This window comes from Diabrotica virgifera, chromosome 6, assembly GCF_917563875.1.
Source record: "Diabrotica virgifera virgifera chromosome 6, PGI_DIABVI_V3a".
NCBI classification, from domain to species: Eukaryota; Metazoa; Arthropoda; class Insecta; order Coleoptera; family Chrysomelidae; genus Diabrotica; species Diabrotica virgifera.
Window position 1 is genome coordinate 138,308,814 of NC_065448.1, and position 27,630 is coordinate 138,336,443.

General features: G+C 31.0%; 2 long non-coding RNA genes across 3 annotated transcripts; one reads left to right on the forward strand and one right to left on the reverse strand.

Annotated features, from left to right (window-relative positions):
• Positions 1-2,217: 2,217 nt before the first annotated feature.
• On the forward strand, positions 2,218-27,490 carry LOC126886888 (uncharacterized). Of its 2 annotated transcripts, none has more exons than XR_007698813.1 (3): positions 2,218-3,412; positions 26,210-26,367; positions 27,310-27,490. It is a non-coding gene; the product is annotated as an uncharacterized LOC126886888 (long non-coding RNA). The 2 variants fall into 2 exon arrangements; XR_007698812.1 differs by lacking the exon at positions 2,218-3,412 and adding an exon at positions 23,985-25,198.
• LOC126886891 (uncharacterized) lies at positions 13,982-15,902 on the reverse strand. The gene is made up of 2 exons (XR_007698816.1): positions 15,264-15,902; positions 13,982-14,261 (listed from the first exon to the last, which is right to left on the reverse strand). It is a non-coding gene; the product is annotated as an uncharacterized LOC126886891 (long non-coding RNA).
• Positions 27,491-27,630: the final 140 nt, after the last annotated feature.

The following is a 27,630-nucleotide window of genomic DNA, read 5'->3' on the forward strand; positions in this document are numbered from 1 at the left end:
TTTTATTTAATTGTCCTTTGTATAATTTAATTTGTAAATTTAATAAATCAATGAATTTTGTGTCTCTCTTTTGCCCTTTCATTTTCTCTGGCACGCTTGTGTTGTACCCTTTCCTCCTCTTTTTCTATCTGAAGCAATTGAGCTATGTTGAGTATTAGCGTTGTTCTTTCTTGTAATACATTCTCTAGTTTATTATTGGTAGCTTACTTCTGGAACTAGCTTTTTTTATTTTAAGAACGCAGGATTCCATCTTCTAGCTAGATGTTTGTCATATCTGTAACTAATTTTTTTATTTAGAAAAGTGAAAGGTATCTATTAACAAATCAATGCCTCAGAAGCCAATCGGTGTAAGTCAATAAGTGCTTAAAATGAGATACTAAGATGTTTCTGACAATAGTTGCTGACAAATACAGTCGGAAGAATGAAAGAATAGGGCTTTTCATCGATTGTCATTTGTTTCGAGCTTCTGTCATGTGTCACATAATATTATTATATCTACATCATACGTCTTTGGTTTGTGTTATTGTATATACCAATAACGTATGTTGTAGATATATTAATATTTGATGACACATGATAGAAGCTCGAAATAAATGACTGTGAATGAAAAGCCCTATACGCTGTGAGCTCGTACGTAGAGGGGATATTTACAAATTCACGACCGCCAGTAGTGGCAAGTCTGTAAACGTTTACCGGAAATTTGGCATAAATGTCAAAGTGATTAATTTAAAATTAAAAGTAAAAACATTAATTATAAAAAATATTAGTTGGTCAAAGCTGTGGTAGGTATATATTTTTACCTTAAATATACTTACGTTTTAAATACTGAATTTATGTTTTTTTAATGTTCCGTAATATCGTTGATTGAAATAAACGGTAATCTTAGCGCCATCTACACGATAATTGTGTAAGTATCCGAAGTAAGAAATTCATATTTTATCAATAGAACGTCAAAATGATTAGCAAAATCTTAAAAAAATCGAGTACAATTTATTTAATTTTTTGCATTGTAAATATTAAGCGATAACAATTAAATAATAAATTTAAAAATTACCGGTGAAAGTTGAATTAGTAATCCGCTAGGAGCGCCACCAGCGAAGCTCAGAGCCCATGAACGATCACATCAATCAGTCAATCACATATTTTGTATTTGCTGTTTTTTCCCATAAATAACAAACGAGAGAGATAGATTATTAGTAATCTGAATATGTGATTGATGTGATCGTTCATGGGTATTCTTTAATTTTTCCGACTGTAAACTGTCTTTATTTATCATAACATGGGTAACATATTCATAAATACAACAAGGAAATAATAATATTTCTATATATAATAATAAGTGTTATATCCCATAAGTCATTTTTAGGGAGAATGTGACTTACACCGTTTGACTTCTGAGGCATCCAAATATTAAAATTAGGTTTTATTCCTGTTATTGGGATTCTTCAATTTACCATGTACATTATCCAATCTTTAAAAATATTGTGTTTTGATATACATAGTTGGTTTTTAGCCCTAGTTTACTATTCAATATATCAGTTGGATGGATTATAAATCTGGAGAGTTTTGACAATGATTGATATGTCCATCTAGCCTAATTTTTCAGGAGAGAATTTGGAAACTTTGAATCATTTTTTGCCAACTCAAAAACGAAAAGTAATCAACATAAGAAATCAAGTAATATATCAAGTTCTGCACTACCTAATACAGTAGAACCCCGATTATCCGTCCTCCTCGGGACCGAAGGTGTATTGAAAAGCAGGGATAATCCGAACATGTATTTCTTATGTATAATACATATGTACATACACATACATATGTACCTACCATAAAAAGATAACAGAAAAAAATTAATATTTCATTATGAGTCTCTCTTTCGTCATATAGAGTTTCTGTCAAGTGATTTACGATGACGCTATTTTGATAACACCTCAAAAATGCAACTTGGGTATGTAATAGAAAATCGGATAATCAGGGTTCTACTGTAAGTTAAAAGGGGAGGGGACATATCTTTTATACAAAAGATATGTGGGACAAAGGGGGTTTTACCTTCATCATACACATACCAAACTCTACCAACTTGAAGAAATGTTACTAAATAGCATATCAAGCAAATAATCTCATTCTGGCTAAAATCAGCCACAACATCAAGTTTTGCAATACCACTACAGAAATATAGTATTGAATTTAAATAAAAGTTTTCCCCACATTAACAAATTTTGGTTCTAGTTTACTGAATGGGTAGACGGATTACGGATATGAAATTTATACCAATGAATTCTGTTTCACTTACTGATAATTGTACAATAATTTTTTATTGGGGGCGGGCGTTACTTTTCATGTAATTGCAATTTAAAATATGTCTTATTTTTAAAAATCGCCGCCATTTTCCGCCATTATATACCATGAAACAACAAGAAACGACAGGAATGACAACCGTTTTATAAACGCAAGAAGGAGAATCCTAACAGTGTTGCCATAGTTATATAAAATATGTTTTCTTATGAAAATTACAATTTTTCAATTCTTAAATATGTCATTTTACTTATTCTGACGCATTTTTAACACAAAATGACTGCTTTATTACAAGGGTCAGGTTAGTTCTGGTTAGGTTTCGTTACGTTAGGTTAGATTACATCAAGTTTATTAATATTATAGTGATTTATGATTATATTTTAATAAATAAATTCTGTGGGATTCCCAGAATACACTTTCAAGGTTGGAATGAAATTTTGTGTATTTCATGGTTATGTACTGTCACTGATTTCGGGAAACCATGTTGCCATGTGAATGACAAAAGATAATTTCACATGAAAACATCGATTTTTGTCCATTTAAGCGTACCATTGATTTGGAATATTTATGCAAACCTCTAAATTTGGCAACTGTTTTTGAAAAATTGGTAGATGCATGCATTGACGCATTTTTTAAACAGTTTATTGTTAGTTTTTAGTTTGTTAGGTCGGTTGTTTGTGCTGCGCCCTGGATTTGGGCGTTGTCTGTTGCATCATATACAAATTTGTGAAAGTGAAGTTAGTTTATCGGGTGGGTTGTGATTGCGCTCAGCGGTCAAATACCTCCTGCGGTTCTCTCAATATAATACCCGTAAGTTAGGTTTGGACCGAAGGGTTAGGCCTTCCTCCTTTCAGACCGCCTGCGCCCAATTGCAATCTGCCCAGTTTATCATTAAATAAAGGTGAAGTGAGACTAAATGGTGTGTAGGTGTTACGAAAGTAAATTTAAGTACAATTAAGGTGTGGCTTTAATACCTATATTCACAAAGAAAAGGCCTCTTTCGAAGCTAGTAAACTGCAGGCAGAGGAAATAAATATGTTGGTGGCAACTTTTATTACATTTTAAAGCCACGAATTTGGCTTTGGACTCTCAAATTGCATCGATCTATAGCTGTTTTGTAAGTAATTTTTATTAAATTTTTAAATCTTTAAAAGGTTAAAACTGGCAACACTGTCAAATTTGACCTCTCGGCGCCTGTCCGCCATATTGTTTTGAAATATGACAAAAAAAATATTATTTTAACCAATATTACGTATTTTTTCATAATTTGATTGTAAAAATCAGTTATATGTATTATGTTTCAATTACTTATATTTTATTAAGACATTCTATATACTTTTGTATCCTTTTCACGTAAATTTTTTTTGGCTACTATTACATTTTTTGATTTTTTTTTCAAATATTTCTTGATTTTTGGGCACTTTTACCAGTTTCCCCCAAAGAAAACAGTAAAATGTCTGCTTTTTTTCCACTTTTCAGGCTAAGTCCATAAAAAAAATTGGCATTTTCAAGGTCTACCCTTAGAGTAAATTTTTACCCAAATTTTTACTACACATAATTATTATGTAAACAAAATTACCACTGCATCTGTTTCATTAGCTAGATTGTCTTTATTTAAACGTGTCTTTGTCTTTTATTTTACATACAAATCAACAGTTTTCCACTAACTTAAAATGGATTTTTCCTCTTGTTCAAGCTCTCCAGTAAATTTTTCAGCATAATCAATGTTTTCTTTCTAAGACAATATTGTTCTCTGATTAAAATATGGAAATGTATTTCTAAACCTTATGACTTTGTATACTTATTTTTTAAGTTGTAATTCTTTGATTTACTTACATTTTCTTCATGCCCTCTTCCAAAATGGAAATAAAAACGATAAAATCATCTTTGAATCTAATTATGTTAGGTTAGGAGCATAGATTAATAATATAGTATTACCGGATAGATAGGCAACTCACTGTAAAAATTTGGTTCCTTTCGCCACTTGCGACCGTAGTGTTAACTAATCACCATTTGGCGGAAAATTTAAATGGTCAAGCATTAATTTCATCCGTTCAGCGCCTCTTGCGGGCCCTTTCGTTACTAATTAAAATATCTTCTTATAATCTCACCTATATTATTAAAATAAAATACCAGAACTTACTAAGCTTGTTAAAGTATTTTATTTAAATAATATCTAAGTAATACTCATAAATTATTCGGAATTCCCAAGTTACAAAAATATGTTATTTTTGCTGTAAAATTTAGTAAGGAAAAGGGATATAAAAAAAGTTATGACAATGTTTTTCTAAATATAGGTACGTGTATTTATTTGTTGTTTCAGATAAAACAGTTATAAACTAATTACTATTTACCTATCTATGCATTTTTCTAACTTTTCTATGATTTGTACACAACGGTACACAACAATAATAAACCATGTTCAGTTTTTTTATTAACACAACACAAAAGTTCTTTCGTTTCGTAACGAAAACAAAACTACACTTTATCAACGAAGGATAAGGAACCAACTTAAATTGAAATTACTAAGAACAAATCGTTAAAGGTAATACAATAAAAAATAAAAACTGTAAACTAATGGAAAATTTTTTCCACTAACTGTCATTACTTTTGACAGAATTGACATTGCCGAGTTAAGCCTCGTTTGATTATTTTATTTATGACATTCAGATATGGCGTTAACATAAATGATTGGTTAAAGTCTTCGTGAGCGAGATAGGCTGTCATTTCTCTTTATTAGCTGACGGTAGTGAAAGTGATGGGGGAAATTCCCCAGTTTGTTCATATAAGATTCCGGGGCATGGTTAGGAGCTGAAATTATAAAAATAAACACAAAAATCAGGTGTGTTCGGAATCCAAACTTACTTTTAAAGCTTATCTACTGGATAACTAACTGGAATATATTATATTAAACAAGCAACTATCAAATTAGAAAAAATAGATTTGATTCACTTTAAGAACCTGTAAAGTAAAACAACATATTTTGACATGTTTTTAAATCTGCCGCGTTTCGATACTGCTTAAAAATTTGGCAACACAGCGGAATGGGTTGTAACTATGGAGACCTGTGCGCTTATTCTTGAATCGAGAGAAAATTTTACTCCCCACTACGCTAACTCACTTTTCTACTCCTTCACAATTTCTCTCGATTTTAAAAAGCTGTATTCTTGAATCGAGGGAGTAGAAAGGAATGAGAGAAACTGCGAACAGTGTTGCCGGATTGTTGTTGAAAATTTGAACCAATCACAAAAGTTAAATATTGGCAAATGACATAATACCGTCAACTGTCACTGTCAACCTAATCATTTGTTTTTGTTTACATTACATAATTTTTCCATTTTTCGACTTCGACAAACAAAAAAGAAACAGTTTTTCTGTAGAGTATCTGAGTATTTTCGTAAATAGATTCTTGGCTAGTTGTTTTGATTGTGGCTTTCAATTTCTTTGCATATACATGCTGTGATAGTAGTATTATTGTTTACCAGTTTTATTTCTTTGTTGAGGTTTCTTAAACTCAACATTAAACTGTGTTTTTAATCCAGCCTTTATTTTCTCTTTCTGTATGTACACAACGTTGACAAAGATTTCTCGTGTTCTCACTAAAGTTACATGTTTTGTTTGTTATTCAGTGTCTCTATTGGTTGTTTTTTTTACTACCTAACTTTGTAGAATAAATAAGTAACCAACAAATTAAATTCATATTTTTTTAATCTATTTTATTTAAAATCATTTTGTTATACAGCAGGATAAAATAATACAAAAGATGACTTTAATAGCACAAAAAATATGATTATAACTTGGCTACATGAAATACTATGCACTATGTTAAAACGAAAAAATGAGAGATCGTACACTTTTGTATGTATAAAAAAGAATATTATGAGGGGTGGAGTATCTGTACACCCACTTACATATTGTCGCCTCAAAGCAACAGTAGGATGTCATATCCTACTGTTGCATGATTGTACCTTATATGCGTATATACACACACATCACATCGGTCCAATATCACTTAACTGGTTGATCGGTGCACTCATGCAACAGTAGGATATGACATATCCTACTGTTACTTTGAGGCGATGATATTTATTTATCGATAATAAAATTATACGTTGATTATAACTGATCAGCATGTATGAGAAGTCTGATATCAATATGTGCTCGCTATCCTCTTGTTCTCCAGTCAACATTTATACTTTGGAATTTCTTCTCAAAAAATGATTTTTTTTGTATAAAATTGTGTAGGGGGCTAATTTTTCTACTTTAACAATATGCACATCATTCCATTTCATTGTTTCCCCGCTGTTATTTTTGGTGTAGTTAGCTGTGTTTTTAACTAAAGCTTTAATATCCATGAAATCTCGAAATTCAATAGTAATATAGGGTTTTCCAGTTTTATTTGCCAAATTTAATGTAGGTGTTAGTTGTGAAGGCACATACAGTGGTCCTACTTTCAGAGCATTTTATTTTTCACATTCTATAAGAGCATGCATTGTATCGCCCTAGTTTCGGATGTGTCCTACCACAAAGAACTTACGAGTAATGCTTTAATATGTGTATTTAAGACAATGTATGATTAAAGAGCCCATAAAATTTATTTTTATTTTGCCCAGTGCAATTATCTGAGTAAAATATGACGTTTTTGAGCCCAATGCCGAAAGGTACAAATGAGCTTAACTGAATAAATAAAATAAAATCAAATATGACATTTTACTATAACATGATCGCTCAAATATTTTAACAAACTGTAATTGTAACAGGCAAGTCCTCTTTTATAAAAAAAGTCACTTCTATCTTCGTTTGGAACAACCTGAACTGCTAACAAGTCAAAACAACATACATACTACAGCTTTGAGTATTGAAGTTGAAAAATATTTCCATATAAATGCTCTTTAATAGACTGACAATTATTTTCTGTGCACTGCTTTAGATACAACCGATACATTTCAGATAAGTTCAACCCCCCTGTAAATATATTATCTGTGTGCGAGCTCAACAGTAATGAGATTCCATTACAGGAAAAGAATATAAATATATGCCTTCTTGCGAAAATATTTCTTTCATCATCTGTCCTTGGAGATTCAGTCTTTGAATTTTTTTAACATTCAAAGCTAACTCTGAAGAGTAAAATTTAGAAATCTAACTGTTTGCAACTGAGAAAATAAAACGCTTAGGAAAAAAATCAGTTACAAAATGAAATAACTCGAATTGTTACACTAATGGAACTAAAATAATTACCATTTTATGACAAACTATATGTGTGACATCTTCACTGAACGTTATAGAGTTGTTACCATTTGTAATTCGTAAATATTGGTTATTGAAGCACTTCTCAATATGTATTTACTTCGAAGTCACTATAATTAAGACTTGGAATAGCTTTGTATGGATATCTAATAGACATTATTCTATAGATATGGAGATAGATAGAAATTTATCCATAAATCTGTATATTTATAGAAGTTACATTATAACATCTACATGTGGATTGAAGTGTAAACTTCAATCAGTGGACTTTCAGGTCAAACAACAAAATCTGACATTGGGAAATCTCAATAAAAAAACCTCTCTAAATTGTAATTAAAAACCAGAGTTTGATACAATTGGATCAGCTAAAATATTTCAGACAGAAAAGATTATATTATGTGATAGAGAGATGCATAGAAACTATCACAAAAACAGCTATGAATATGATGAAACGTAACAATTTGGAAAAATTTAACCATAACTATGCAAACAAAGTAAAAGCTGGTAAGAGCTCTAATTTTTCCCATAGCCACATAATATTAGGTATTCGAAACATGGATATTGAAGAAAGCAGACATAGAAATAAAATAAACGGTTTTGAGACTTTTTTAAGACTCTCCGCTTTTTTAAGGTTATGTATTGTTATTTTCACTCCCATTTTCAATTTCTCTTACATACTACCAGTAGAAATTATTACTCCCTTGGGGAGTGACATTTCTCTCAAAGATTAAGAGAATTTTTTTCAAGAATACAGCATTTTCGGTTTTAGGGAGCCACGCCTACTTTTACGTCACTTTCTCTTACCATTTCTACTCCCTGAAATTCAAGAATACGGGCCCAGTAAGAAGGAGTGGAAACGCAATGCATCGTTTGTGGGCTAACTTTTCAACCTCTAATTCAACTTTCAGCAATCGCCGCTAGAGGCGCAAGTGTTCGAATAGGTGCTACAAATACATTGGCTGCATTCAGCAGAAAACTGCGATGACTAATCGATTACTTAGCGATGTGTAATCGCTAACGATTCTTCTGAATGGTATATTTTCATGTACACCTGGTTCCAAAAAAAACTGATACGACTCTTGAAGCGTATTTTGTAGAAAATTGAGCAGTGTATTTTGAAGGATAAATACTAAATATTTACATACTGTCAATGTCACTGCCAAATCTTAAAATTTGTCAGATAGCTTATTCTGTTCCACGGTTATTAGACTTTATTATAAATCTTTATTATTAGGAATACTTTCTCCGCAGCTGAGTGTATCTTATCAACTGTATTGTTTTTAAACAATAGATGATAAAATAAAAATATTGACAGTTCAAAAATGTGAACATTATTGCATTGTGTGTGGCCTAAGTTTGGGCTGAAAACTGAAATGTATTACATTTTTACAAAATTTTGGGATATGTTTAATTATGTAGACCAATTTTAACAGTTGTTTTCAATACTCTACAAATAGTTTCTAATGTCTTTTGATGTCAAATAATTAGGGAAGCTGGAATTCAACAGTTTAGAATTTTACATTGAGTTAATGCAAAATTGTGACGCATGTCAAAATTCTCAATGTATTTTAATTGTAGGTATTCATTTTTTCGAATCCTGAGAAAACTAATAAATATTTATGAAAAATTTAAGCTCCGAATGAAAGACTATATTATTACCGAGGGCTGAAAGTCCCTGAAAACTTCTATAATATTTATTTTAATAAGTTACAGGGCTGAAAATAAAAGAGAAGTGTGATATTTAATTTCAAATATTTCATTCAATAGAAACTGATTGTTTATTCTAAGGGGCTTTCCGCCCTCGGTAATAATGTAATCTTTCATCCTGCGTTTAAATTTTTCTAAAATACTTATTAGTTTTTTCATGATTCGAAAAAAATCATATTACGATTCAAATGACAGTACTCTCGTAACGTAATCCACGTTTGTTGTGTATTTGTTGTATAATTTGTATAATCCACGTTTACAATAAGTATGTGATCTATTTGATGTAAAAACTATCATTTATAATATACTCTTTATAAAATACAGGAATTCAAAATAATATAAACATTTAGACCTTAATAATTAGTACAATTTATGAATTAACATAATATGTAATCAGTTGCTTATTGTTTGTTTATTTTATTATTTGTCTGTCATAATAAATATAATGTCAGATCAATCAAATACACTGCTCAACATGATCAAATCTTACTAAGAGTCGTATCAGTTTTTTTAGGAACCGGCTGTACATACGAAATAGGTTATGACAACTGTCACATTTTTCAAAATACTTTGCAAATACGTGAAAGACACCCCAAGAACAGAAATAAAAATTATTATGAAATGGTAATTTATAAATAACCCCATTTAATTCATACATAGTTTCAAATTCTTGAATTTCTTGCGACATAGGTAAACCTAATAGGTACATGCGAATAATCCAACAAAGCAGCTCAGATATTTATCAGCGTGATTTATATGCCTTTCAGCCTTCCTTGCCTTCAATTCATGTTTTTTTAAGATATATAACTTAAAATCATAGAGGTATATATTAACATAGAGTGAGCCCTCACTCCGCCACCACTGACGACAAGATCTCTTCGACTGGTTTGCGGTATCTCTTTCTAGCACAATGTATCGAGAAACATAACATGAAACTAAGTGGGGGTACGGGACGGCAAGTGAAATAAGGTGAATTACTTTATTCTTCTTTTTTCTTTAATTATTATGACAAGTGACAAGACAACATAACCCAAATAATTTAATCCGGCCCTATTTCTATTTTTGAACAAAATGTTGGAAATATCTTAGTTTATTTTTAGTTCTAGCTTATTTATGGCTAGATTGAAAATCTGAATTTTCTAATATTGGTTCATGATTATCATCAGGGACTTGATTCGGTTCTTAAACAGGTAAATTTTCTGTCTCATCTGATATTGATTTGGTAGTGGAATTCTTTAGTGTATTATTTGGACTTTCATTTTCATCTTAATCACTATTGTGATTCAATAATTTTAGGCCACTTTTAGGAGCTGAGTACTTCGTTGCAACTGTACTTTTCTTTCTGTTTGGATACTGCATTAAGGCATAATCTACATTGGCTTCTAAAAGATAATCCTTTTCAACTAAAGGATCAAACTTACTCATTCATACAAATTTTCTTAGTAATACTTTGTCTGAATCTTTCATGAAGAAATAGAATTTCTGCTAGTTGATCTTCATTGATAAGTAAACACATGTTCATGATGTGTACAATTGGTTGCTGTAGACAGTAAACTTCATATAGAGTGCAGAGCATCTGGTATATAGAACATTTTTCCATTTAGTGATGTCTAAATTTCTGGTTTTCAATGCTAGATTCACTGCTTTCCATATAACTCCATTGTATCTTTTAACTTAACCATTTCCTTCAATATGGTGTCGTTCTACTTGAAGATATTCCTTTAGAGTGTAGGTAATTAATAAATTCTTGGTAAGTCAAGCTAGTCCCCCTGTCTGACTGGACGTATCTTAGCATGGAAATCTTGAAAATTCATCAATTTTTTTTTGTTCAGAATCTGTGAGGATACGTGAGAAAAAAGTGGGTCTTCCAGATTGACTCAGCATGATAGCAATAGCAAATTCATTCATGTATCTGTTTCAACAATGAGAATTTATTTTTCATTAATTACTGTCCATAGAAGTGCAATATTGTATATCCCAAAATATTTATAGCTTTTGATTGTAGTGACATTTATTTTGATTTAAAGTTAACCCATATTTTTTAACGGCATTTAAAAACTTCAAATCATAGCTATCTTGATCCTCACCACTAACTGTTACGTCATCTAAATAAGCGTAAACCCCTTGTAGATTTTCTTTTTTATTGATAGAATCAATGGCTCTCTAAAAATATGATACTCCATTGGTCACCCCAAGAGGAATACGACAAAATTGGTAAAGGCATCCACTTTCCTCAAAAGCTGTACATGGTTTGTCAGATTCATGAATTGGCTATTCTCATTTAAACAAATATTTGATTACGTCATCACGCCCAGATGGATGACGTCACTAGTATGTTGTATACAGTAGATCCCCGAAAATCCGAACTAATTGGGGGGACAGCCTGTTCGGATTCTGAAAAGTTCGGATTATTCGAAAGTCAGCCTAACCAGTAATTCAAAGCTCTCCTGCAAAACGTGTAACCTGGCTATGAGAAAACCGAAGTAAATTTATGTTTAACCTTTATAAGCACTACATATAAAGTACCTACGTATTTATTTTTAAGAAATTTTAAATGTCAAAGTCCTACGAATCCAATATTGTTCAATTTTCTGGTTATACTTTGTATAATAAACATGTATTTAAGTTTTTGTCTTGAATTTTTAAAAAAATTTTCACTTTCCGTTAGTTCGGATTTGCAGGGTTCTACTGTATGTCAAAAATATATATGGGGGGGGGGGGCAAAATATATTGAATAACCCTGTACATCAAGAAATTTACTACCAACGTCTCTGTTACTGAATATATCACTAAGTACAGGGCAACCGATTTAAAACTTAAAAAATCAGCTAAAAAATTAAACTATCAAAATCATCTGAGAAGCTTTAAAAGTGTTGCAAAAGAAATTTGGTCCATAATAAACAATCTTCTTCGAAATCAAACTCACAAAGCTCAAACATTTTCCCTTCCAGACCATGAATACTTTATTAATGTGAGTAAAATTATAACATCAACTATTTTGTCACAAGAGATCAATTTTGTTAAGATCCGATTTCCTATCTCCCTAATTCAAGAAAGGTCTCAAATTCATTATTTATAAGACTAGTTGATTAATCTGAACTGATCCAAACAATCAATAGTATCAAAAGCAAATCTTCCTGTAGTACTGATGGACTATCCATAAAAATTGTCTCAAATCTCCCAGAAAATGTGTTGGGAGTCCTCATCCCACTAATGACTCTTTTAAGGGGCTATCCTAGTGTAAAAGAACGAAATTCACATACTTTTTTTGGGAATTACTAAAATAAAAAGTACTGTACCAATTGTTTTGAAAATTTGCATGACTATTTATTATAAAAAGAAGTACAAGTAAAACAATTTTCATAAAAAAAAATAATGAAAATTTAACGATTTATGCCCTATCTACTGGCACAGTGAAAATAAAAAACATGGCTCCACTGCTGCAGCGATTGGGACTAATAGAGATCCTGAATTATAAAATTGCAAATACATATTGATTATTGAAATATAAGTTATTTCCTATACCATCAATTAGGATTTTTGGAAAAATGACAAAGTGTTGAAATTTTTTTAAATTAGCTAGAACATTTTCAGTTTCTAAAACTGCCAAATTGACATTTTTTATCCGATTAAAAAAATCCCTATTTGATGGTATAGAAAATAACCTATATTTCAATAATAACTTTGATATTTTATGTTTCAGGATCTCTTTTAGTCCCAATCACTGCAGCAGTGGAGCTATGTTTTTATTTTCACTGTGCTAGTAGATGGCGAATAAATCGTTTAATTTTCAATATTTTTTTATGAAAATTGTTTCACATGTACTTTTTATAACAAATGTTCAGTAGTAATAACCCGAGGACATTGATAATTGTTCGAAAAAATTTTATAACAGATTTCGAAAGCTTGTTGCTTGGAAACAGACCGACGCCGTAGGCGGAGGTCTGTTGCCTGTAAGCAACAAGCTTGAGAAAGTTGTTAAAAGATTTTTGAGCATTTATCAATGTTCGAGGGTTATTCGGATAGAAAATTTTTTGCTGATATAAAATTAATAATAATTTCATTAATATTCTCATCAGTATTACAACCAAATCGTGACATTTTGAAATATTGAATATTTGAAATGTCAAAATCGAAATGAAACGAAATGTAGGTATCCATAGCTACATGATTGAGTGAAAACAGCCCATGGGATCTGTTTTCAGTATAATGTTGGTTTTATTGGTTGTATTCAATCAGATGACCACAAATTAATTGATTTCATTGGATTTCTAATTGAGCAAAAAATTTTCAAAATAATTGTTACAGTACTTTTTATTTTAGAAATTCCCAAAAAAGTATATGAATTTCATACTTTTACACTAGGATAGCCCCTTAAGAAAGGTAAATTTCTAGAGCTGCCTAAAGACAGCCATCATTATTCCTCTTCATAAGGGTGGTGAAAAATCTAATGCCTGCAATTATAGACCTATTGCATTACTACTGGTACTCTCAAATAGGACTCATATTACACAAGTATAAAAACTTGTTGCTGGTATGAGCACATTGTGTAAATGTTAGGATTTAAAGAGGATATAAAAACCAATACAATTATGAGCGTTAGTCTCTTTATATCCTAACATTTTTTTTGTTATTGTTTTAGTTTATTATTGTTTTATTGTGTTTATTATTGTTTTTTATGACTCTGTAAGTTTTGTGTATAAATTGTACAATTTTCCATGACAATAAAGCATTTTTCTATTCTAAGTTGTCTATTTGTTAAACCAAAGCATTGATTATTATTACAAAATATTAATATAATCAATTAAATAATATTAATCTCACAAACAATATAGGAAGTATAGTTAAAAAGAATAAACATAGTAATCCACAAGGAAATAAATCTGCACATAGCTATAGCCCAAAGTAACTTCTGTTGTTTATCCAAATCTTCAATAGTCAAAAACATTTGTGTAAAATTAGATTCTAGCAGTTTCTCCTTTTCCTACATTTAAAATAGCTGGTGTTTATTCCTAAAAACAACAAATACATAAATAAAAACTCTAAATTGTATACCATAAAAAAATCATACAAATATGACAAAATATCACAAGAGTATTTTAACATTATTTAAGGACAATTGCCATAATAAGCCACAACAAAAATGTATTAAGCGAAAAAGCTATAGAGCTGAAACAGGAAGTTGCTATGTTTGGTCTATATATTAATGAAAGTAAAAAAAAAATACCTAAATGGAATATAACAACGGATTCTTATCGGTAATAAGAAGTGTTTTTATGCATACAAAGACGTAATGAAAAGTAAGTTACTGTTACTGAATCGTGAGTATAAGCTTAGAATCTACAAAACAGTAATTACACCAGTGGTCACATATGGATGTGAAATGTGGACCATCTCAACCACTAATGAAAATCAACTGAGAATATTTGAGCGTAAAATACTAAGGAACATATTTGGACCAACACATTGTAGAGATGGTTCATGGATAATTAAAATGAACCACAAGCTGAATGAACTAATGCAGAGCGCAGATATTGTTAGATTTGTAAAGTCTCAAAGACTAAACTTTCTTGGTCGCTTAGAAAAAATGTCAGATAATCGAGCTGTGATGTCAGAGATGGAAGCCCCAAGGAAATATAACAAGAGGAAGGCCCTGTAACAGATGGATAGACGATGTAGAGAAGGATCTTAAAACCATAAATATCAGGCAGTGGTGCAGGAAAGTAGCGACAGGGCAGAATAGAAGAATGCTGTTAAGCAGGCAAAGATTTACAAATGGTTGTAGTGTCATTAGAAGAAGAAGATTAAAGGACAGTTTAGGCAGGCTATATGCATTAAGGCATTATTAAGCTTTGCATTTAACCATATTGTAATACACTATATCTTACATGGTCAAGCATGATTTTCTTTACATAACCCTTGTTCTAAACTAGAACCGAATTGGTAAGTACATATATATTTTTATTGTAGACATTTTAAAAACTTATTACTTAGTTGAATTACTTTAAACTTACCACTTATAAAATGTTTACTACATACTCTCATATTTTAATTTGTGGTCTGTTCTCTTTATTGCTTTTATCCAATGTTCCTGCCTTTGTTTGGATAAAATTCATTTAAATGTATTGCATGGGGGAAATGTATAGCCTTGGGAACAGTAAAAAGTGAGGATTTTATCCCTGTCTGTCCTATTCCCGCAATTTACAGGCTTCTCAAGAAAGCCCTTGCTACAAGTCCCTCAAACACAAGGAAAGGTGTTTTTTCTTTTTTACACACAAACAAATTGACACAAACTGATAATTACTATGGGATAATTCAGTTCTGTAGGCTATAAACAACTTTATATTTAATTTACTATCACAATTTCGCTGCACAATTAAAAATAAAAAACAAAACCAAACAGAATATTCCTCTAAAAACATCTACAAATTACAAATAAATGTCAATGTCCAATGTAAACAGTGACTAAATAAAAATAACAGGAAAGACATCAGCTAACTTCGTACTTCTCCTAACTTAAAAATGACGTTTATCATACTGTCGCAGCTTTACTATGTGTAAGAGTGAAGTAGCACTAATCCAAAGAAAAAAGATGGTGTCGTCACTTCGCTCCGAATGATACTCTCTCTATGTCAATATATACCTCTATGCTTAAAATATACGTATTAGACACACGTCATACGTCAATCATATTTTGATTTGCTAAGAAATCATATTTCAAAACCGATGTTTAAAATGGCGACCGATAAGTCATCGAATGATAACTAATCGACAATTTATGTGGCATTCAGCAGAAAATCACTAAGCGATTAGTCATCGATTGAGTCTGCTGAATGCACCCAGTAGCTCTTATGGACTTATTTAATATTTAACTCATTTTATTTTTGTTTTTAGCGTAATTAGACATTAATTTATTGGTGGATTGTAGCTGAATATGTTTTATGCCAAAAATAAATTATTTTAACCTTATAACATATCGACGTGTGGTAAAAAGTGTATTCTTTTTATACCATTGTAGATGGAGATGTGACATCAAATTTAAATTTGTCATTACTTTAATATGTAGGACAGCTTATTTTGAAGCGGAAATATTTTGTCACATTATCTAACTGCCACATTTATATACCAATGGTATTTCAACGGCAAATTAATTTTTTAATATCTTTGTAACTGATATTAAAAAGTTTGTTAGTTGAAAAAATTGACTTAACTGTACGTAATTGTTTTTAAAAAGTTTAAAAAGTTATTTAAATAATTTGAAGTTTATTGATCAATTTTTTTTAATTAGGTATTCTTTTTATCAAAATTTAAACTGCTTTTTTTTAATACTTCATTTATCTATATTCTGAAAGCTTACCTATCAGATGTTTAAATTTAGTTAATAAAAATATATGTCTATAAACTACGCAGACGATAGTCTGACTTTTATAAAATTAATGTTAATTTTTGTGAAATATTTTGTCTCAAAAAATGCATTGTTTCGACAGAAAAACTTTCAAGATCGTCCTACTATTATCACTATAATTTTCAGGTTAAAATAAAAACCAATAATAGGCACAAATTTTATTTACACCGAAGGAAATAACATACAAACGAATAGGTTTAATCCACGAACGTTATAAATAACATAAAGACAAATCTTTATAAAAAGTCTTTATTAACTTCGTTAAGTTCCCTTTTGAATTTTTTATCGGAACGATAACTCGATATAAATCCCGGTACGAAGCAAGTTCTTTTAGTGTAAGCTTTCTTGGCACTCATATTTAAATAATATTAACCACCAAAACCAATAATCTTATATTAACTACGAATAATTAATTATTTTCGAAATTTTCACATTCACTCCAATGCAAAAGTAGCATCTATTTCTACGCCACCGCCGCCCTAGCGAGAAACCAAGCAAACAGGCAAAATTGTGTACAAAAATTTCAAGGTCGTCCTATCTCGATTCCTCTCCTCTGTGTAGGTCTCCATAGTTGTAACATCTATCCGTACCTATATATTCTGTGGTTGAGTTGTAGATGATCGCTGGCGCTAACAGATAGGCAACACATATTACTCATAACCATAGGCGTAGCAGAGGAATACGGAATGGATGAAATGAGCGAGATGGTTAAAGAAGTAACAAACGGAGTGAGAGAGATATCAAATGAAATGAAAGAAATGAGAACTGAGCGTAAAGAATTAATAGGGCTTTTCATTCACAGTCATTTGTTTCGAGCTTCTGTCATATGTCGTATAATCCGTGTATATTAATATTATACACAGATTATACAACATTTGACAGAAGCTCGAAACAAATGACAATCGATGAAAAGCCCTATAAAAATTGTCAAAGTTTTGACAAGTGAATGGAAGCGGTTTGGAAGAAGTAAAAGAGATTAGGAGAGAAAATGAAGTAATGAAAACTAAAATCAGGGTGCTAGAATATAAACTTGAAACTATGGAAAAGAAAGAACGTCGAAATAACATTATTGTTACGCTTCTTGTAAATATCTTTATTGAACTCGAACAGAAATTACAATACTTTAACAAACTGATAACTGCAAACTTCAAAATCTGAATTACAACTGCACTGTAAAATGTCAAACACATATTTTATGTTTATACATAGAGTTAAATATTAGCATAGAGAGAGTGTCATTCAGAGCGAAGTGACGACACCATCTTTTTTATTTGGATTAGTGCTGTTTCACTCTTACGCATAGTAAAGCTGCGAAAGTTGTCCTCCTCTTCCGTGCCTATTATCACACTGAATGTCATTATAGATTCTCGATACAATGTGTTAGAAGGAGATGCAGCAAACCAGTCCCCGAGATCTTGTCGTCAGGAAGCGCGGAAGGTAGGCTCCCTCTATGTTAATATATACCTCTATGTGTTTATATAGATTTCTGGCATTCTGGACGTCACCAGACTTTTCTGGGTTATTGGCGAGGAACAGCAAAGTGGGCGACGCCTGGTGGCGATTTCAAAAGCGTCAACTCAAGGAAAACATTGACTTTGTCATTAATTTGTGTACATTGTACATATTTGCGGTCAGTTTATATTGTAATTAACAATGATTTCGACTTAAAAAACTATTGCAATGTTCCTCAGTATTTATTCCTATTATTCTCTACGTAATGAAGTAAACTAACCAATGCCAAATTACACATTTTGTTAATTTAACATTTGTATGAAACGTTTTAATGTTTAAACGACTGTAAAATTAAATAAATAAAATGTAGCATATTATTATATTCTGTGCACAGCATGTTCTGTTATGCAAAATATTCCGACCACCTCATAATTTCCAAAACACAATTATTATTATAAAATAAATTCACCTAGTTAGTTTTCATTTTTTATTTAATTAGAAATTGTTATCTGTCAGTGTAAAATAAAATGTAGTGTACCTATTAACTAGATTAAAAAACAAAATTAGAAATCATAAGATAAATTAATAATATTAAAATGCTGTGTAATTATCGGGGACCAGATTTTTTGCTGGACTGTGTAGGTATATCGAGCAGGATAAAAAGTAATGGAGACTTTAAATTTTTCTTTATAAAGAAATTGAACAAATATATTGATAGCTTAATATAAAAACATTGTAAGAGTTCAGGTAGGCACGGAGAACACACAATTAATAAAAACGGGAAAAGATTGCCAGAGTTTTGTATAGATAATGATTTAGTTTATAGCCAACACTTTCTTTGAGGACAAAGAAATACACAATATAACAAGAGCAATGCCCCAGCGAAATGAAAAGTCAATAATAGACTTCATAATTGTTCCTCGAGAGAAAAAAGGAGTAAAGTTAAAGATGTCAGAGTGAAAAGAACGTATGAGATAGGTAGTGACCATTATCTACTAGAAGGAATATTCAAGAATAACAACAAAGTCGAGGACCGTAAGCAGATACAACAATGCTATAGCGGAAGAATAAGAACCTATAAGCTGAGAAACTTGCAAACAAGAAATGAGTATATAGAGAAAACGGAAAAACAGTTTGCAAGGATTGAAAAGAGAAGACAAAGTAGAAATGTGGAAGAAAAGTGGATCAGATTTAAGGCAATTTATGTATACCAGAAGAAATAATCATAAAAAGCAGACAAGCTGGTGGAACAACAATATTAAGAAAGAAGTCAGAGAAAAGAAAAGGCTATGGAAAATGTACGTACAAAAAAGAAATTAAGAGGCATACGATAAATACAAGGAACGGCGAAACAAAGTTAAAGTAAGGATAAAACAAGAAAATCAGAATTCCTGGGAAGAATTTGGAAGAACTATGGAAGAAAATAGTACCCAAAATAAAAAAATATTTTATAGAGTATTAAAGAATATGAGAAGTAAAACGGAAATTAAACTACAGCAGATAAAAGATAGAAACGGAAATATAACAACTGAGGATGAGCCCATCACAGAAAGGTGGAGAGAATATTTCAAGGAACTTTTAAACAATGAAAATACAACAGCAGAGAATCGCACACAGATAGCAGATGAAACAATTAAAGATTAAAGATTAAATTAAATAATGAAAAAATTGAAATGGTTCAGGAAATAAAGTATTTGGGATTCATATTGGATAGGGAACTAACTTTTAGTAAACATATTGATTACATTTGCAGAAAGATAGGGAAGAAAATAGGTTTTTTTCGAAGAGTATCACCATTTTTGACATTTCAAACTAAATTAACAATTTATAATTCGTTAATATTACCTCACTTTTTATATTGTTGTTCATTGATTTATACAGGATGTTCTAATTATGACAGGCTTCAAATTCTCCAAAATAAGGCTATGCGAGTAATATTGAGATGCAATCGATATACTGCTCGAATTCAAGATATGCTGAAAACTTTAAATTGGTTAAAAGTTGAACATTTTATGTATGTCCAATCTATGACATTCTTATTTAAGATGGTAAACCATTTATTGCCTGAGTATTTGAACAGTCAGTTAGTCCCGATAGCAAATGTTCATGAGCATAGCACTAGAGCTGCAAATTCAATAAATTTTTATGTTAGAACAACCAACAAGTCCAGTTCAATGAAAAGCTTGTTTCATAAAGGAATTGTACAGTTCAATAATATACCTACCTTATCACATTAAAAATAGCCATAATGCAACTATCTTTAAGAGATTATTAATCCATTAAAACTAAGACCTAGAAACCAATTGGCAATGTTTGTTGTTCTTCCAGTGTTTTTATTTTTATTTTATTTTTTCTTTTTTTATTTATATATTGAATGTTTCTGATTAATTTAATTTGACAATGCTTATTTCTTTATTTGTTTAGTCTCATGTTTTTAATTTTTGTAATACTTTATGATAATTATACAGCGCTCCTTGTCTTGACAATTCTTATGTAATTTGTACAGGTGTGGAGTGCAATGTTTTTGTTTTGTGTATTATCTATTATGATAAATAAATAAATATCTAACACCTGAAAGAGGGCAAGAAGAAGTTCATGAAACTAAAATAAAGAAGAAGTTGAATATGTACTAGAAAAACTAAAAGTTGGTAAAGCAGCAGGGATCGACGGAATATATGCTGAATTATTGAAATATCTTGGAAAACAGGGTAAACAAGAATTACATGACCTATTAAATTTAGCGTAGAAAAACAAAAAAATCCCAGAGGGATGGAACATTTCAATAATACTGCCTATACACAAAAAGGGGGACACTAAAGAGTGCAGTTATTCTAGGGGTATATCACTTCTCTGCTCAGCGTTGAAAATCTACGAAATCATTCTAGAAAAGAAACTACGAGAAATAAAAATCCACAAGGAAGAATTTCCTGTAGCTGGCTGTATACCATTAATTACAAGTAAAATTTAATAAAAAATTTTGGTCTTGGTAAAAGGTATATTATTTTAAAAAGCCCTATAGGGCTACAAACATCGAACAAAACGTTTTAGCTCTAAAAAGAGCATCATCAGTGTTGCAAGAACGTGGTGAGCCAACCAAAAAATACGAAGGTCAAAGCCTTTCAAAAATGGACTAAAAGTCACATCAAAATGCTAACATAGCAGATTCCAAAGGATGGAAATAATTCCTAAGGATACGGCACTAGGATAACATATGACTCCCACACGTGGTAAGTGGGTCCATAATTCTATGTTGTAATATAATGACCTAATTTGTTACCTTTGACCCACTTACCACGTGTGGGAGTCATATGTTATCCTAGGGCCGTATCCTTAGGAATTATTTCCATCCTTTGGAATTTGCTATGTTAGCATTTTGATGTGACTTTTAGTCCATTTTTGAAAGGCTTTGACCTTCGTATTTTTTGGTTGGCTCACCATGTTCTTGCAACACTGATGATGCTCTTTTTTGAGCGAAAACGTTTTGTTCGATGTTTGTAGCCCTATAGGGCTTTTTAAAATAATATACCTTTACAAAGACCAAAATTTTTTATTAAATTTTACGAGAAATAGTTGAGCCTCGACTGGCAGATATACAAAGTGGATTTAGACCATCACACAGCGTACAAGATCATATATTCACACTACAGCAAATTACTGAAAAAACACTGTTAAAAAACGATACACTGTACCTGGCGTTTTTAGATATGAAGAAGGCGTTTGGCATGGTCAGGTCAATAGAGAAGGAATATGGCAAAGCCTGATAAACAAGGAAGTAGATGAAGAACTTGTAAGTGTAATAAAGAGTTTGTATGTCAACACAAAAAACCAGGTCAGGACAAGTAACTTAATCTCAGGCGAATTTTCTAACAACGACGGGGTTAGACAAGGTGGGGTACTGAGCGCACTGTTATTATTATTTCTGTTATGGATGAAGTTATTAAAAAGTGTTGGAAAAAAACTAAAAAATGCGCTATAGGGTATAGAAATCTGCAGCAAATAAAAATTGAAGCCTGTGCATTTGCTGATGACATTGTATTAGTTGCAAGAACTGAAAAGACCCTCGCAGAAACATAAGAATCTGGTCTGAAGAACTAAAAAACTACAACTTAATAATAAATATGGAGAAAACTAAAGTAATGACAATAGCCAACAAAGAAGGGCAAAGAATAGAGCAAGTAGACCTCTTTAAGTATTTGGGAATAATGTTAAACAACAAAGGTACACAAGAAGATGAAATTGGAAACAGAATAAAATTGGCAGCGAGAACTTATTATCACTGTATAAAAATTTCCTAAACAAAAAAGAAATATCGAGAAAAACCAAAATGACAGTATATATAAAATAGTATATATTATGCCAATTACAATATATGGGGTAGAAAACTGGGTACTTAATGACAGACAAAGAAAAAGATTACAAGCTACAGAAATGAGATACTTAAGAAAAGTGGTGGGAGCAAGGATTAGACAAAAGAAGAAACGAAGATATAAGACATGAATTACAAGTAAAATCGCTCAACGAAAAAGTTGAAGAAAAGAAGTTAAAATGGGCTGGACACATGATCAGAATGAGTGGTGACAGACAAGTGAAAATGACATGGGAGGCCAAAGCAGTGGGTAAAAGCCGCAAGGAAAAGCTGTAAACTGTAACACTAGTATAAACGAAATACTTAAGAAAAGAGGAACATCGTGGCAAGAAGCAAAAGTTTTAGCAGCAGCTATAGGTCTGGATCCCGCGTATGAAAAAAAAATTGATCAATAGCAAGCTGAAAATTTGTTAATAGCTTAAGGGTGTCTAGTCGGACAAACTTTGATATATGGGAACACTGGAACAGGGGAAGTTTTAATTGTGGAACAGGTTAAAAATTTGGAACGGTCAGACCACGAAAACGGCACATGTATTTTGTAACGGCACTAGAACAGACTTAAACTCTCCGAAAAGAGATTAAACTCTCATGCAAAAATCAGACTGCTATTTATCACCAAATGGGCGTTTTAATGAGTGGAACATGTAGAATATGTCAAATGACAGGAATTATGACAGGTGATAAATAGCAGTTTGATTTTTGCATGGGAGTTTCCCTAACAACACACAACATTCCAGGAATGTACTACCAAAGTTCTATCAATATTTGAATGTCCTGGACATTTAGGGAACATTCGGTGAACATCTGTTTAAATTATTCCTGGAATGTTACCATAAGACATTCTGTGAACATACTACCAATGTTCCTATATTTTAAGTTGCGAAATAATACATACGTGTAAGAGATACAACATTACTTATAACATACCAGACAAACTAAGTGACATTTTAGGCCTACAGTGCAATAATATGTCAAATTTAAAGAGTTTCCCAAGATTATAAACATACAAATGTAATAAAAATTATTGTTCGCGAATATTCAATTTGGAATGCGATTTTGTTAATAAAAAAAATACTTATAACTTATGCAAAACCCAAGAGAGGCATTTATATTTATTTCTTTTGCGTTCATTTTCAAATTCGCCGTGCATATATTTTTGTGCATGGCGCTTGAGAGGGCATCACGTGACTAAAAACGACCAACCAACGACCTCGCTTCGGCCATCTTGGCATCTTCATCTTGGCGACCTTGCCTTGCCGTGGATTGTTTTTAGTTGTTATTTGTGCTTTTTAAGAATATTTTTTTAATTCGGATACTTTTATAATAGCTTTAATAGTATTATTAACATAGTGCATAAAATGGTGTCCTGTTTTTAACGCAGTTGGAGTAGCAGAAACAAATGTAGATAAAAAAATCTGCAGGAATAACGTTTCAATTATGACAGAAGCTCAAAACAAATGACTGTGAATGAAAAGCCCTATTAAAAGGTTAGTATGCAAATATGTAAACGAAAGCATGCCCTGTATTTCAGAAAATGGTTCTAGTTTACTGAATGGGTAGACGGATTACGGATATGAAATTTATACCAATGAATTCTGTTTCACTTACTGATAATTGTACAATAATTTTTTATTGGGGGCGGGCGTTACTTTTCATGTAATTGCAATTTAAAATATGTCTTATTTTTAAAAATCGCCGCCATTTTCCGCCATTATATACCATGAAACAACAAGAAACGACAGGAATGACAACCGTTTTATAAACGCAAGAAGGAGAATCCTAACAGTGTTGCCATAGTTATATAAAATATGTTTTCTTATGAAAATTACAATTTTTCAATTCTTAAATATGTCATTTTACTTATTCTGACGCATTTTTAACACAAAATGACTGCTTTATTACAAGGGTCAGGTTAGTTCTGGTTAGGTTTCGTTACGTTAGGTTAGATTACATCAAGTTTATTAATATTATAGTGATTTATGATTATATTTTAATAAATTAATTCTGTGGGATTCCCAGAATACACTTTCAAGGTTGGAATGAAATTTTATGTATTTCATGGTTATGTACTGTCACTGATTTCGGGAAACCATGTTGCCATGTGAATGACAAAAGATAATTTCACATGAAAACATCGATTTTTGTCCATTTAAGCGTACCATTGATTTGGAATATTTATGCAAACCTCTAAATTTGGCAACTGTTTTTGAAAAATTGGTAGATGCATGCATTGACGCATTTTTTAAACAGTTTATTGTTAGTTTTTAGTTTGTTAGGTCGGTTGTTTGTGCTGCGCCCTGGATTTGGGCGTTGTCTGTTGCATCATATACAAATTTGTGAAAGTGAAGTTAGTTTATCGGGTGGGTTGTGATTGCGCTCAGCGGTCAAATACCTCCTGCGGTTCTCTCAATATAATACCCGTAAGTTAGGTTTGGACCGAAGGGTTAGGCCTTCCTCCTTTCAGACCGCCTGCGCCCAATTGCAATCTGCCCAGTTTATCGTTAAATAAAGGTGAAGTGAGACTAAATGGTGTGTAGGTGTTACGAAAGTAAATTTAAGTACAATTAAGGTGTGGCTTTAATACCTATATTCACAAAGAAAAGGCCTCTTTCGAAGCTAGTAAACTGCAGGCAGAGGAAATAAATATGTTGGTGGCAACTTTTATTACATTTAAAGCCACGAATTTGGCTTTGGACTCTCAAATTGCATCGATCTATAGCTGTTTTGTAAGTAATTTTTATTAAATTTTTAAATCTTTAAAAGGTTAAAACTGGCAACACTGTCAAATTTGACCTCTCGGCGCCTGTCCGCCATATTGTTTTGAAATATGACAAAAAAAATATTATTTTAACCAATATTACGTATTTTTTCATAATTTGATTGTAAAAATCAGTTATATGTATTATGTTTCAATTACTTATATTTTATTAAGACATTCTATATACTTTTGTATCCTTTTCACGTAAATTTTTTTTGGCTACTATTACATTTTTTGATTTTTTTCAAATATTTCTTGATTTTTGGGCACTTTTACCAGTTTCCCCCAAAGAAAACAGTAAAATGTCTGCTTTTTTCCACTTTTCAGGCTAAGTCCATAAAAAAATTGGCATTTTCAAGGTCTACCCTTAGAGTAAATTTTTACCCAGAAAATAAATTAATACTATTAATACCCTAATAATACTATTCATAAAAAATCTTTTAAGTAACGTAGATATAACAAAGTGAATAAAAGGCATAAATCAGAAGAATTATTATTTTATTTTATAAGTTAATAATTGGTCATATCCATTTATTATTTTAATAATAATTGTGAATAAGCCACAAACTTCGCTTATTCCTAACTAAAATAGTAAATAGAGATAGGTAATAACAAAAGGATTTGTAAAACTAAAATAGTTCTTTTTGCGTTTTTGCTAGTGTATGCGTTTATAAATAGGATGGTAGACCACACACTATAATATGCAGTACCAACTAATGAATACACAGAATATTATAGTCGATTTGCTAAACTCAGTCTCAGTACTAATTACTGTAATTTTGGCAAAATTGGCCAAAAACAAAAAAAATTACCTACTAAAATCACTAGCCAGTTGTGTCTGAGTTTGGGGAACCGACTATACTAATAAACAATTTCTAAGCTGTTTTATAATAATTTTGTGAGTTCATTAATCATATTTTTTATTTAAAACTAAAATTTGTTAATAATGCTTAGTAATGCATATATTTTGTATTTTTAGCTTTCCAGAAGATCCTGCGAAGAAGACATGAAGTATAGATCAGATTTGTTAATAGAGGAGTATGTTCAAAACACTTTTTAGAAAAAGATATTGACAGAACTTCACTTTCATCTGTTCGTTTGAGAGACTGTGCTGTTCCAATAGCTTATGTCACACAGGTATATGCATAACCTAATTAATAATACAGTCCGTACAATATAGATACTGTTGTAATTCATTATCTACATCGGAGATCTAAGTTGACATTGTTGCCCAACTACAAAAAATTTTTGAATTCATTTTAAGTCAAATATATCACATAATTATTGCGAAGTAGATTATACAACAAAACAGATTAATATTCAATGTAAATAAATAAAAACATCAGAAATCGAAAACAAGAATTAAGGTATAATCTTATGTTACAGTTATTAAGGTACCAAGGGTATTATAGGGATATACGTTGACCGAAAGCGTTATTATTATAATACCTGTGGTGCCTTCAACGTTTAATGCCCGACTAAATTATTCTTTATATGCGAAAAATTTGAATGAATTTTGAATTGATTAGTTTATAAATAAGTACATTTACCAGTAACAGTAGTAACGTAATTGTGGTAACCATAGTTTTACTTAGGTTGATATTTGTCAACTTGACAGTATCTAAGTCTTTATTTAAATTTAATGCCCAAGGGCGTTATATCGTACTTAACAGACTTCGAAATGTCATTATTTGTCAAATAATGTACCAATAGGACATTAAAGTAAATAATAAAAACAATAAATATAATGAATACTAAATACTTATTTGTTTGTGAAAAATCTATTTCTTTGTGGCTTTTTTGTAATTAATTATTCTAATGGGGAAATAAGCCACAATTTACTTGAAAAAATAATTTTATTAAGGTTTCTACTTCCACATCGGATGTCGTTGTCAAAATACAAAATGTTCATTATTATTATTTTATTTATTAAATATTATTTATTATTTATTTAAATATTATTTAATATTTATTTTTTTATTATTATTATTTATGCATATTATTACCTGTAAATAATATTTCTTCTGATTGTTAATTGTAAAGGATAGAAAAATTACCTTTTATTTTATTTTCTTTTAGAATCAGCTGAGAGAAGTGGTCTACAAAAAACCAGAAAGGAAACGGAATATGTGGCTACGAAAAGCAAAAGAAAGGTTTACAAAGCAAATGTGACACATTTTTTTATAATATTTAGGAATGTCAGCAAATTACATTAAAAAATGTATGTAAAGATTTTTTGCAATAAAAATGTTTATATTTATCAAGGATGTATTATTTGGTATGGCCATATATCGTCAGTGATGTGACAGTACCTCCTATCTGTTTTTTTCAAGAGATTTGTAAGATAGACTAAAAACTTGTTTCGGCCACCTCCTGTTTTCATATATTTTTTGACTTGTT